Source organism: Pseudophryne corroboree, chromosome 7, assembly GCF_028390025.1.
Source record: "Pseudophryne corroboree isolate aPseCor3 chromosome 7, aPseCor3.hap2, whole genome shotgun sequence".
In the NCBI taxonomy this organism is placed as follows: Eukaryota; Metazoa; Chordata; class Amphibia; order Anura; family Myobatrachidae; genus Pseudophryne; species Pseudophryne corroboree.
The window spans coordinates 307,173,517-307,185,813 of NC_086450.1; the positions used below are offsets into that span (position 1 = coordinate 307,173,517).

The 12,297-nt window shown below is 42.6% G+C and overlaps 4 pseudogenes; 2 read left to right on the forward strand and 2 right to left on the reverse strand.

Moving 5' to 3' along the window:
- Window positions 1-4,119: 4,119 nt before the first annotated feature.
- Window positions 4,120-4,237, reverse strand: LOC134946074 (5S ribosomal RNA; annotated as a pseudogene).
- A 149-nt stretch (window positions 4,238-4,386) lies between these two features.
- Window positions 4,387-4,504, reverse strand: LOC134946207 (5S ribosomal RNA; annotated as a pseudogene).
- Window positions 4,505-8,035: 3,531 nt separating this feature from the next.
- Window positions 8,036-8,153, forward strand: LOC134946208 (5S ribosomal RNA; annotated as a pseudogene).
- A 149-nt stretch (window positions 8,154-8,302) lies between these two features.
- LOC134947189 (5S ribosomal RNA) lies at window positions 8,303-8,420 on the forward strand (annotated as a pseudogene).
- Window positions 8,421-12,297: the final 3,877 nt, after the last annotated feature.

Consider the following 12,297-nt stretch of genomic DNA (forward strand, 5'->3'; position numbering starts at 1 on the left):
TTGCGCCTCTTTTTTTCTTTGCGTCATGTGCTGTTTGGGGAGGGTTTTTTGGAAGGGACATCCTGCGTGACACTGCAGTGACACTCCTAGATGGGCCCGGTGTTTGTGTCGGCCACTAGGGTCGCTTATCTTACTCACACAGCTACCTCATTGCGCCTCTTTTTTTCTTTGCGTCATGTGCTGTTTGGGGAGGGTTTTTTGGAAGGGACATCCTGCGTGACACTGCAGTGACACTCCTAGATGGGCCCGGTGTTTGTGTCGGCCACTAGGGTCGCTTATCTTACTCACACAGCTACCTCATTGCGCCTCTTTTTTTCTTTGCGTCATGTGCTGTTTGGGGAGGGTTTTTTGGAAGGGACATCCTGCGTGACACTGCAGTGACACTCCTAGATGGGCCCGGTGTTTGTGTCGGCCACTAGGGTCGCTTATCTTACTCACACAGCTACCTCATTGTGCCTCTTTTTTTCTTTGCGTCATGTGCTGTTTGGGGAGGGTTTTTTGGAAGGGACATCCTGCGTGACACTGCAGTGACACTCCTAGATGGGCCCGGTGTTTGTGTCGGCCACTAGGGTCGCTTATCTTACTCACACAGCTACCTCATTGCGCCTCTTTTTTTCTTTGCGTCATGTGCTGTTTGGGGAGGGTTTTTTGGAAGGGACATCCTGCGTGACACTGCAGTGACACTCCTAGATGGGCCCGGTGTTTGTGTCGGCCACTAGGGTCGCTTATCTTACTCACACAGCTACCTCATTGCGCCTCTTTTTTTCTTTGCGTCATGTGCTGTTTGGGGAGGGTTTTTTGGAAGGGACATCCTGCGTGACACTGCAGTGACACTCCTAGATGGGCCCGGTGTTTGTGTCGGCCACTAGGGTCGCTTAGCTTAGTCATCCAGCGACCTAGGTGCAAATTTTAGGACTAAAAATAATATTGTGAGGTGTGAGGTATTCAGAATAGACTGAAAATGAGTGTAAATTATGGTTTTTGAGGTTAATAATACTTTGGGATCAAAATGACCCCCAAATTCTATGATTTAAGCTGTTTTTTAGTGTTTTTTGAAAAAAACACCCGAATCCAAAACACACCCGAATCCGACAAAAAAAATTCGGTGAGGTTTTGCCAAAACGCAGTCGAACCCAAAACACGGCCGCGGAACCGAACCCAAAACCAAAACACAAAACCCGAAAAATTTCCGGCGCTCATCTCTAATATACACCCTCCAGTACATGCACATCCTCTTTCACATATGCATATATACATTCCTCTGTGTATACATATACCTCACATACCCAATAAACATGCATACACCCATGGTACATACATACTGTACAGTATGTGTATATAAACAACAGCAGCCATCAGGAACGACACCCAGCCGCTGCAGCAAGATAGGACTGACACATAAGAAACATTAGTCACCATGATCTCACCCAGGACCCCCTCTTTGGAGCTGTGCTTAGTGGCAGCATTATGTGAAGTCACATGGTGCGACATCACATGGGGAGTAATTCAGACCTGATCGCTAGGGTGCGTTTTTTGCATCCCTGCGATCAGGTAGTCACCGCCTACAGAGGGAGGGGGAAATTGCTGTGTATGTATGCGTTCGGATGTGTCGGAGAGCTTCACAAACTAATTTTGTGCAGTCTCTACGCAGCCCAGGACTTACTCTTCCAGTGCAATGATCGGGGCCGGAGCTGACGTCAGAAACACTCCCTCCAAACGCCTGGTCCATCCTGCATTTTTCCGGACACTCCTCAAAAACGGTCAGTTGCCACGCACAAATGCCCTCTTCCTGTCAATCTCCTTGCGTTCACCGGTGCAATGGGATTTTTCGCACCATCCTGCCACTGCCCGGTGCTCCCCATCGCTGCGTACTGACGCGCCTGTGCATTGCGGTGCATACGCATGCGCAGTTCAGACCTGATCACCCGTTGTGCGAATACGCACAGCAGTGATCAGGTCTGAACCAGCCCCATGGTGCTGAAGTGTCAAGACACAGGGGGTCTTTCCGAGTTGATCGCTCGCCGCCCACTGGGGAGTGTATTTTAGCTTAGCAGAAGTGCAAACGCATGTGCAGCCGAGCTCTGCAAAAAAGTTTGTGCAGTTTCAAAGTAGCTCTGAACCTACTCAGCGCTTGCGATCACTTCAGGCTATTCATGTCCGGATTTGATGTCATACACCCACCCAGTGAACGCCCAGGCACACCAGCGTTTCTTCAGACACGCCTGCGTTTTTACAAACGCTCCCTGAAAACGGTCAGTTGACATCCAGAAACGCCCCCTTCCTGTCAATCTTCTTGCAGCCATCAGTGCGAAGGAAACATTGCGCGTTCGCATTGCGAACCATACGCATGTGCATAAATACCATTATTTCACCTAATCGCTGCGCTGCAAAAATCGGCAGCGAGCGATCAACTTGGAATAACCCCCACTATGCGTTGCAGGAAGGGCTGGCATATATATAATTAGTATTACACAAAAAATAAAAAACATCAATAAAAAGTAACACACTTTAGAAAAGGACCTAATCGAGAATTTTCAAATCCACAATTTTGTACGGTAACACAAATGTGAAAATGTATATAAGATGTAACAAAAGGCTTTATAGGAAAATGCGGTGGGTCACCGTGGCATCGTGTGAAGAGATGTGTATGTAGGTGTTTGTTGTAACCTGGAGCTGTGTATAAAGTCAGTTGTATTCATAGGCGTGCGCACGGGGGGTGCCTGGTGCGCACAGGCACCCCCTAATGTCCGACAATCTCTTCACTGGCTGGGCTTAGAGAGGGGAACGGCTGGGAGGAGCTATCGGCGGCACTCCTCTAGGAGGAGAGATAACGGGTGTGTGGGCGGAGCTGGAGCTCTAGGGACAATGGTGGGAGACAGTTACTTGCCCCCGCCGCGTGCCGCTAGAGTTAAGCAGTAACATTAAAGGGGGACGCGACTTTCTTTGGTCGGAGCGGATCACCTGGGAGACCGGCAGTGCGCTAACTGACCACCGGGAGATCGGTATGTGCTTACTAAAGCACCACAGACCAAAAAATGGATCAGGCGCGGACGCGACTGAAACAGGCAAGTAGCAGGAGATGGGGGCCAGGGAGGGGGGCACGGTGGCTTGGAGAAACCGCAGAGGGAGTGCAAGAGACAAGAGAAAACAGAGGGAGAGTATATAGAAAGGAAAACTGTCAAAGGGGTATATATAGTAGCACAAACTGGCTGAACGGGTACAGGCAGAGGATCAGAGAGGCAAACAGTGCACAGACAGAGGCACAGTAAGGTAGAGGAGGCAGAGAGAGTAAAGGTCACAGATAAAGGCACAGACAGGCAGGCAGAAGAAGGGGAAAGTGAAAGGCACAGATAGAGGCACTATGAGACACAGAAAGGCAGAGGAGGCACATATTGAAGGAAATGTGTAACTGGTTGGATTAGGTGGTACAATAAATTTCTTCAAATTTGTAGAATGTTCACTTCACATACATACATACATACATACATACATACATACATATATATATATATATATATATATATATATATAAAAATATATTTTTTTTTTTAAAACAAAAAATGGTGTAAGGCCAAGTGCGCCTGAACTTAGAGGTTTGAGTCTGCCAGATGTGCATATATTTGTTTTCCATTTGTAGCGGAGGAGGTGCTTTTTAAACTTTGCTTTCAGCTTCAGTTTATTTATGTTTTTTGATGGAGTGGATCAAAGGTGGAGGTACAATTGAAAAGGAGAGAAAAGACAAAAAACCCTTGTTTGGGAGCACTCGTTTATGATAATTAGTATAATATAAAGTAAGATAAATGATGAAATGGGATAAAACTTAACCTTTAATTGTTTCTTGAGTAAAATAAAAGTAGAGTAATTATAAGACTCATGTCTGATGTTTGAAGTAAAAAACCTTGTTTGACCTTTTTAACAAATGAGGTACAAGGTAATGAAGGAAGGTGAAAATATCAGAAATAATGTGTATTGCATGGATACCATAGATTTCTGATGAAGTAAGGGTACCCAATGGAGTCACTGTACATGCCTTATGATGAAGGTATTAATTGTAACATAATATGGTAGCAGAGTTGGATTAAGATGGAGAGAGATGGCAATAAAGAATGGAGGGGGGGGGGGCCACTGCACCTGGTATTCTCAGGAGGTTTCCCTTCCTGATACTGACCAGGCCATACCTGCTTAGCTTCCGAGATCGGACAAGATCGGGCGTATTCAGGGTAGTATGGCCGTGGGCCTGTTTGTTGGAAGTGTGAGAGAAGAAAACGGAGGAAAACGACTCCTATTGTCTGTACTGAACATAAATAAAAACCATGAATAGTCTGGGAGGGTTATTCCAGAAGCAGGGATGCATGAAGTATTGGATGGGATTTTTCCTTATTAAAGGGCCCACTGCACCTGGTATTCTCAGGAGGTTCACCTTCCTAGTACTGACCAGGCCATGCCTGCTTAGCTTCCGAAATTGGACAAGATCGGGCGTATTCAGGGTAGTATGGCCGTGGGCCACTGTAGAGGAAATATATGAGATGGGGAAGTATACATGCTCTGCTTACTGTACTTCACACTCAACCACGGCTATGGACAGTCTCAAAATTGTATTTCCAGACAGCGGTATGTCTGGATAGTTCTGAGTGTCTGGGATGTTTTTGCAGGATGAATCGGTGGTGAAATGTAATAGGTAGAGTTTTTTTTACAAATAATGAGCTCTCATGGAGATGCTGAATAAAGATGTGTGTGCTGTGTATATGTATAGCTATATCCATAAAACAATTATTTTGTCTGCAAGATTGAAAGAGCGTGGATATAGTAACAGACTTATCAAAAAAGCCAAATCTGAAGTACAGAAAGTAGAACGGGATTCTTTAGTCTTCCCTACTACAAAAATTAAGGAAGATAAAAATACTCTACGTTTTATCGGTGACTTCTGTAAGAATTGGAAAGAGGCCAGAAAAATCCTGCAAACCCATTGGCACATTCTGAAAATGGATGAGGACATCTCGGACCATATTGGCCAGAACATCAACATGAGCTGGAGGAGGGCACCAAACCTAAAAGATAAATTGGTAAGAAGCTATTTTTCGCAGCCCTCAAAGCCGAGACCTCTCAAAGGTACCTATCCGTGCGGTAAATGTAAATTGTGCCCAAACATTACCAACCTTATGTCAATGACTGACAGATTCAATCAGCAGATCACAGTACAAGATTTCTTTAACTGTAGGACTGAGAATGTGATTTACTGCATCTCATGTACCTGTAATCTTAGGTATGTGGGCATGACATCTCGTATGTTTAAAGTCAGGGCACTTGAACATATCAGCACAGTGAGGAATGCCAAACAAGACTCAGCCCAGTTCAAGAAGCTCCCCACAGTCGCCAGACATTTTTTACGCTTTCATGACAGTCGAACAGAAGATTTGCATTTTTCAGGTCTAGAACATGTAAAAATGGGATTAAGAGGAGGAGATTACAATATGGCACTACAGAAAAAGGAATCTGAATGGATCTTCAAATTGGACACCCTTATGCCCAAGGGTTTAAATGAATACATTAATTACAGCATCTTTCTACCCACATAATCGCATTAATTAAACACCCTGCTCCTTTCCCACCTCACCATTCTATCTCATTCTCCGCCCCCCCCCCCACCGTCCCCCTTTTTCCTTCCTCCACTATCACCTCTTCCCAGCCTTCCCTCCCCCCCCCCCCTCACTTCCCTTTCTTTCTTCTCTCTTTTTCGCCCTTTCTCCCATCAGTCTTTTTCCTTCCCCCTCCCCTCCCTTGGTTTTCACTCCCCCCCCCTTCCCCCCCCCTCCCCCCCCTTTTTTTGTCTCTAAAAAACCCCCCCCATCACTTTCCACAACCCCACTCTTGTTTCCCTCCTTCTCTTTCTCTCTCTTCTCTTCATTCCTTTCCTCACCAAACCCCCCCCCTCCATTCTTCTTCCAGTCAATTACCACATCTTCAAGTTCAATTCCTCACCCATTCTCCTGCCGTCACTTCTCCCCCAGCCTGTTTCCTCACCCCACTTCCCCACATCTTTCCACACCTCTCTGCTTGTTTCTCCAGCTCCACCAAAACACTCCCCTTTATTCCACACTGCTCACACTTCATCACTTCCACATAGCACACCACTCAATAACAAGTACACCACTCAATAAGTAATACACCCAAATTCTTAGCATTCCTCACCCAAACCCCTTTTCCACCTTGCTCACACTTCATCACTCCCTACACATCATACCACATAATTACAACACACCCCTTTCCCAGCATCCCTTACCCCTTCCCATTCTAAATTATATTCATATTTATATTCATTTCATTTTCATTTTATTTTTATTTTTATTTTCATTTATTCATCATATTATTATTATCATTTTCTTTTTCATTTCACATTCCACTTTATTTTCACTTTATTTTCATTATAATCATTTCAGTTTAATTATATTTATTTATATGTATATATTTATTTATATTTTATTTATATTTATTCATATTTTTATATTTATTTTTATATTTATATTTATTTTTTATTCTTTTATTTATTAATTTTGTTATTATCATTATTTCATCTCTTCACATTTATATCATTCATTTCATTTTCATTTATTCATTAGTATCACTATCATATTTCATCTTTCACATTCCCTTCTTTCCATTTTCTTTCACCATCTATCATCACTTTTTTCTATCACCACACATCCATCCCTGTCTTCTCTTCCCTTTCCCCCGCCCCAACTATCTTCTCATTGGTTAACCCACATAAGATCTGATAGGCTCTACCATCAGTCTGTCAAATCAATATGCCTTTTCCATTGGTCGTCCTAATACTCAAGTACTGGCCACTTTGAGAGCAATAGAGGGAGGCTCTCGTGACCAAGCCTGAATAGGTGAAACGTACGTTGAGAAACGTCCACAGTGACGTCATCGCGGCGACGCCCAGTCCGGAAGCGGGCGGCCGCGCTCGTCACTACAGCGGGACTTCGAACAGGGGAAATCAACTCAGCATCTGCCGCATATCGTACGGCCGGGGTAACTAACACTAGACCACCAGGGTCTCAAGCGCACCACCACATTTCAGTGCAGTACGGGAATTTATCCCCTGCCCAACACTGAGTATATACTTGTTTGTTTTTTGCGCTGCCGTGTGTTTTCTCTTTGCTGTTACCTATACTAAGGTTAATCTCATTAAACCACCAGGGTTTAAATCCTTGTTTATACTCACCATTAGTTTTTAAAGAGTTGACAGTTTACCCAAAGATAGTGGTAACGGATATTAGACCGCTGTATACCACTATACTTTCCTCTGTCTCAGAATTGTGTTATATCTTGCACTTATTCCCCGCCTATGCCTTTATGATTTTTGTATTATTTGTGTTACATTATCCTGATCTTTTCTTACAACCTTATTTATGGTAGCAATTTTCATTTTTCTGCATATTATTATTTTCTATTAATTATTAATAATTATTTTCAATTATCCAGTATCAATCAATCTCACTCATATGATTGTACCATTTATGAGCCAGCTCTGAGCTCTGTGTCAGCATATGAGAATTTATCTGACCACCCTCCAGGAGATTGGTGACTATAGTGTAATTAGTTACCTGATAATTTTTTGAGTCACCTCTGAACACTGCTTTCTGATAATTGGTATCGTTCACTCCCACTACAAAGGCCATATTTTTCATTTGTAAGTCAGCCTTGATCTTTTTGCCAGCATATGACCACTTATCTGTTTTCCCTCAGGGGACCAACAATTACAAAATAATTGTTTTATGGATATAGCTATACATATACACAGCACACACATCTTTATTCAGCATCTCCATGAGAGCTCATTATTTGTAAAAAACTCTACCTATTACATTTCACCACCGATTCATCCTGCAAAAACATCCCAGACACTCAGAACTATCCAGACATACCGCTGTCTGGAAATACAATTTTGAGACTGTCCATAGCCGTGGTTGAGTGTGAAGTACAGTAAGCAGAGCATGTATACTTCCCCATCTCATATATTTCCTCTACAGTGGCCCACGGCCATACTACCCTGAATACGCCCGATCTTGTCCAATTTCGGAAGCTAAGCAGGCATGGCCTGGTCAGTACTAGGAAGGTGAACCTCCTGAGAATACCAGGTGCAGTGGGCCCTTTAATAAGGAAAAATCCCATCCAATACTTCATGCATCCCTGCTTCTGGAATAACCCTCCCAGACTATTCATGGTTTTGATTTATGTTCAGTACAGACAATAGGAGTCGTTTTCCTCCGTTTTCTTCTCTCACATTTCCAACAAACAGGCCCACGGCCATACTACCCTGAATACGCCCGATCTTGTCCGATCTCGGAAGCTAAGCAGGTATGGCCTGGTCAGTATCAGGAAGGGAAACCTCCTGAGAATACCAGGTGCAGTGGGCCCCCCCCCCTCCATTCTTTATTGCCATCTCTCTCCATCTTAATCCAACTCTGCTACCATATTATGTTACAATTAATACCTTCATCATAAGGCATGTACAGTGACTCCATTGGGTACGCTTACTTCATCAGAAATCCATGGTATCCATGCAATACACATTATTTCTGATATTTTCACCTTCCTTCATTACCTTGTACCTCATTTGTTAAAAAGGTCAAACAAGGTTTTTTACTTCAAACATCAGACATGAGTCTTATAATTACTCTACTTTTATTTTACTCAAGAAACAATTAAAGGTTAAGTTTTATCCCATTTCATCATTTATCTTACTTTATATTATACTAATTATCATAAACGAGTGCTCCCAAACAAGGGTTTTTTGTCTTTTCTCTCCTTTTCAATTGTAGTCTAGTCTACAAAATTCCTGGGAGCACCGCCAATCATTAGCAGTTTCAGATTCCCATTTTTTTAAACTGCATATATATTGGTTTTTTTCTTTTGATGCTACCTCTATATTACGTTTAGATTGCTTAGACTAGTGCGGCTCCACACTGAATTTATTTGTATACAATTCTTGGTACTGAGGTCTTTTCCTCAGCTCTCGGACCCAGCACAGTTATCCAGGCAGATTTTCAAGCCAAAATTAGTAATTGTCTCTATATTATTGTCTTAATTTTGTACCTTTCCCTTTAATCTCCTGTTTCAAGAATTTCAGACGCCTCTCTCTTACCACCAACGACCAGTACTATCATGAGCACTTTCAGTTTAAAAACTGAATTAAAAAATAAAAGATCTATAGAAGACCTAGATACTATTTTTCCTATCAAGATCCCTGATCCTATCACAGACACCAATTGGGAAGAGGATCTTTCCCACTTGAAAAGAACTCTTCAAAGACGCATCAGAGTCGATTGGGATTTAACCAGTCTGGAACACTATTGCAGACAAAAAATATCTCCAAGAGGCTTACGGCCTAAACTTTTTCCTTCTTTTGCACTCTCCACGGATAATTTACATAAAGATTGGGAACAATGTCTCTTAAAATGCTCCCAAGACTTAATGGGTATCTTAATAAAACATAATCACCTAATCATGGAAGAATGTACCAAAGAGATCGATACCTTGGGCCTAAAATTGGAACAATGGGAAAATAACCCTTCCTTCCAAGATTTCTTCGGTAAAATGAAAAAAGATCTTGAGTCATATGAGGATAACATCATTGAAAGGAAGAAATCCAAGTTCGCTAGGGATAAACGCGACTTCACTTCAGGACATATTTTTAAGTGGACACAACAAACTCGCAGAAGGGATACGACCAGACGGGATTATACACCATCATCCTCTGAAGTCGAACTATCAGATACAGAAGATCACCCAGACTCCAACTCAGATTCGAGAGATCCTTTCGATCGCAGGAGAGATTCCAGTCACCACTCTACTTCCACATCTGCCTCTTTTTTAGAGGTAGGCAGGGGCAAGACCCGTGGATACCCTGCAAAACAAAAACCAGGCGGGGGGGAAGGAAGAACATCAAGACAAAGATGGCGGTCACCTCAGCAGAGACGATACCCCTCCAGGAAACAGAAGTAACCAGTGAGAGCCTTACTAAATTAAGGATAATCAATTTATCCACACATGTTCTCACGCAAGACCAAACCAGTGTCCTCGAGAAAGGTCTTTCATTCTCACCGACCAATCATTTCGATCGTTTCAAGTGGGAAATAAATCTCCGACATTTTGGCCGCAAACTTTTACTTAAAAAACACTTCTCTAAGAAAGATAAGGCCACTCTCTCGCCAAACAGTGACCCAGCCGTCTGGTCTCAACAGGAACAAGATGCTTTAGCCATTTTAGAGGAACTATCGGATGAACAACCCTCCACTTCCACTCGCCCTATCTGCAAAAACAAGTCAACCTTTTTTCCTCAGGATAACCAAAGTCCTGAGATAAAGGTATTTCTGGATCTGGTGTCACGTGACTTTGACACACTTTACCGGCGCCAGAAATCTTTTAAGACAACTGGCAACCTATCCAGACAACAGAAAACAGCCATTAAAGAGATGCAAAAATGGGACGACGTACAGATCAAAATGTCAGACAAAGGAGGCAACATCGTGGTATGGCCTACCACACTATACCTCAAAGAGGCTAACAGACAACTGAAAGATACCTCCTGTTACAAGACGACCCTGTTTGATCCCACACAGAATTTCTCAAATTTATATTCTCGAATCATCAACAGATACCTACAACAAGGTACCATCACAAAAACAGAATGGGATTATTTGAATACCCCACACCCAAGGACTCCGACACTGTATCTGTTGCCAAAAGTCCACAAAAATGTGGACAATCCACCTGGACGACCCATTATATCAGGTAATGGGGGTCTCCTGGAGAAAGCCAGCTGCTTCCTCGATGTCCATTTGCGACAACATGTCCTTACCCTTCCCTCATACGTCAAAGACACGACTGACGTCTTAAAGAAAATTCAAGGTATACGATTGGAAGATTCCCATATATTGGTTGGATTAGACGTTGAATCTCTATATACATCCATCAAACACGATTTGGGTATCAACGCTGTCAAATATTTTCTGTCTATGTGTGGCACTGGTGACTTTCATGATTTCCTTTTGGAATTACTACATTTTGTGTTGAATCATAATTACTTTCTCTTCAACAACCGTTTCTATATACAGACCAGAGGCACCGCTATGGGGGCGGCATGTGCCCCCACATATGCGAACCTCTTTTTAGGCTGGTGGGAACGGGAAATGGTATTCAATGATGATCAAGAGGAATATACCAACCATATCCTGATTTGGATACGTTACATCGATGACATTTTCATGATCTGGGATGGCACCCAAGAAAAACTGGATCAATATATCCTTTCTCTCAATGCCAATCAGATCAACATGAAATTTACATACACCAGCAGCAAATCCTCTATCCCATTCCTTGACCTCAGGATATATCGAGATGATACCAACATAATAGCCACCGAAATTTTCAGGAAAGATACCTCAACCAACAGCTTACTCCATTCAACCAGCAGTCATTTTCCATCAACTATTAAAAACATTCCTAAGGGAGAATTCCTTAGGCTTAAAAGGAATTGCACCGAAGACTCCACCTTTCAAACTAAAAGTATTGATTTGTCTGCAAGATTGAAAGAGCGTGGATATAGTAACAGACTTATCAAAAAAGCCAAATCTGAAGTACAGAAAGTAGAACGGGATTCTTTAGTCTTCCCTACTACAAAAATTAAGGAAGATAAAAATACTCTACGTTTTATCAGTGACTTCTGTAAGAATTGGAAAGAGGCCAGAAAAATCCTGCAAACCCATTGGCACATTCTGAAAATGGATGAGGACATCTCGGACCATATTGGCCAGAACATCAACATGAGCTGGAGGAGGGCACCAAACCTAAAAGATAAATTGGTAAGAAGCTATTTTTCGCAGCCCTCAAAGCCGAGACCTCTCAAAGGTACCTATCCGTGCGGTAAATGTAAATTGTGCCCAAACATTACCAACCTTATGTCAATCACTGACAGATTCAATCAGCAGATCACAGTACAAGATTTCTTTAACTGTAGGACTGAGAATGTGATTTACTGCATCTCATGTACCTGTAATCTTAGGTATGTGGGCATGATATCTCGTATGTTTAAAGTCAGGGCACTTGAACATATCAGCACAGTGAGGAATGCCAAACAAGACTCAGCCCAGTTCAAGAAGCTCACCACAGTCGCCAGACATTTTTTACGCTTTCATGACAGTCGAACAGAAGATTTGCATTTTTCAGGTCTAGAACATGTAAAAATGGGATTAAGAGGAGGAGATTACAATATGGCACTACAGAAAAAGGAAT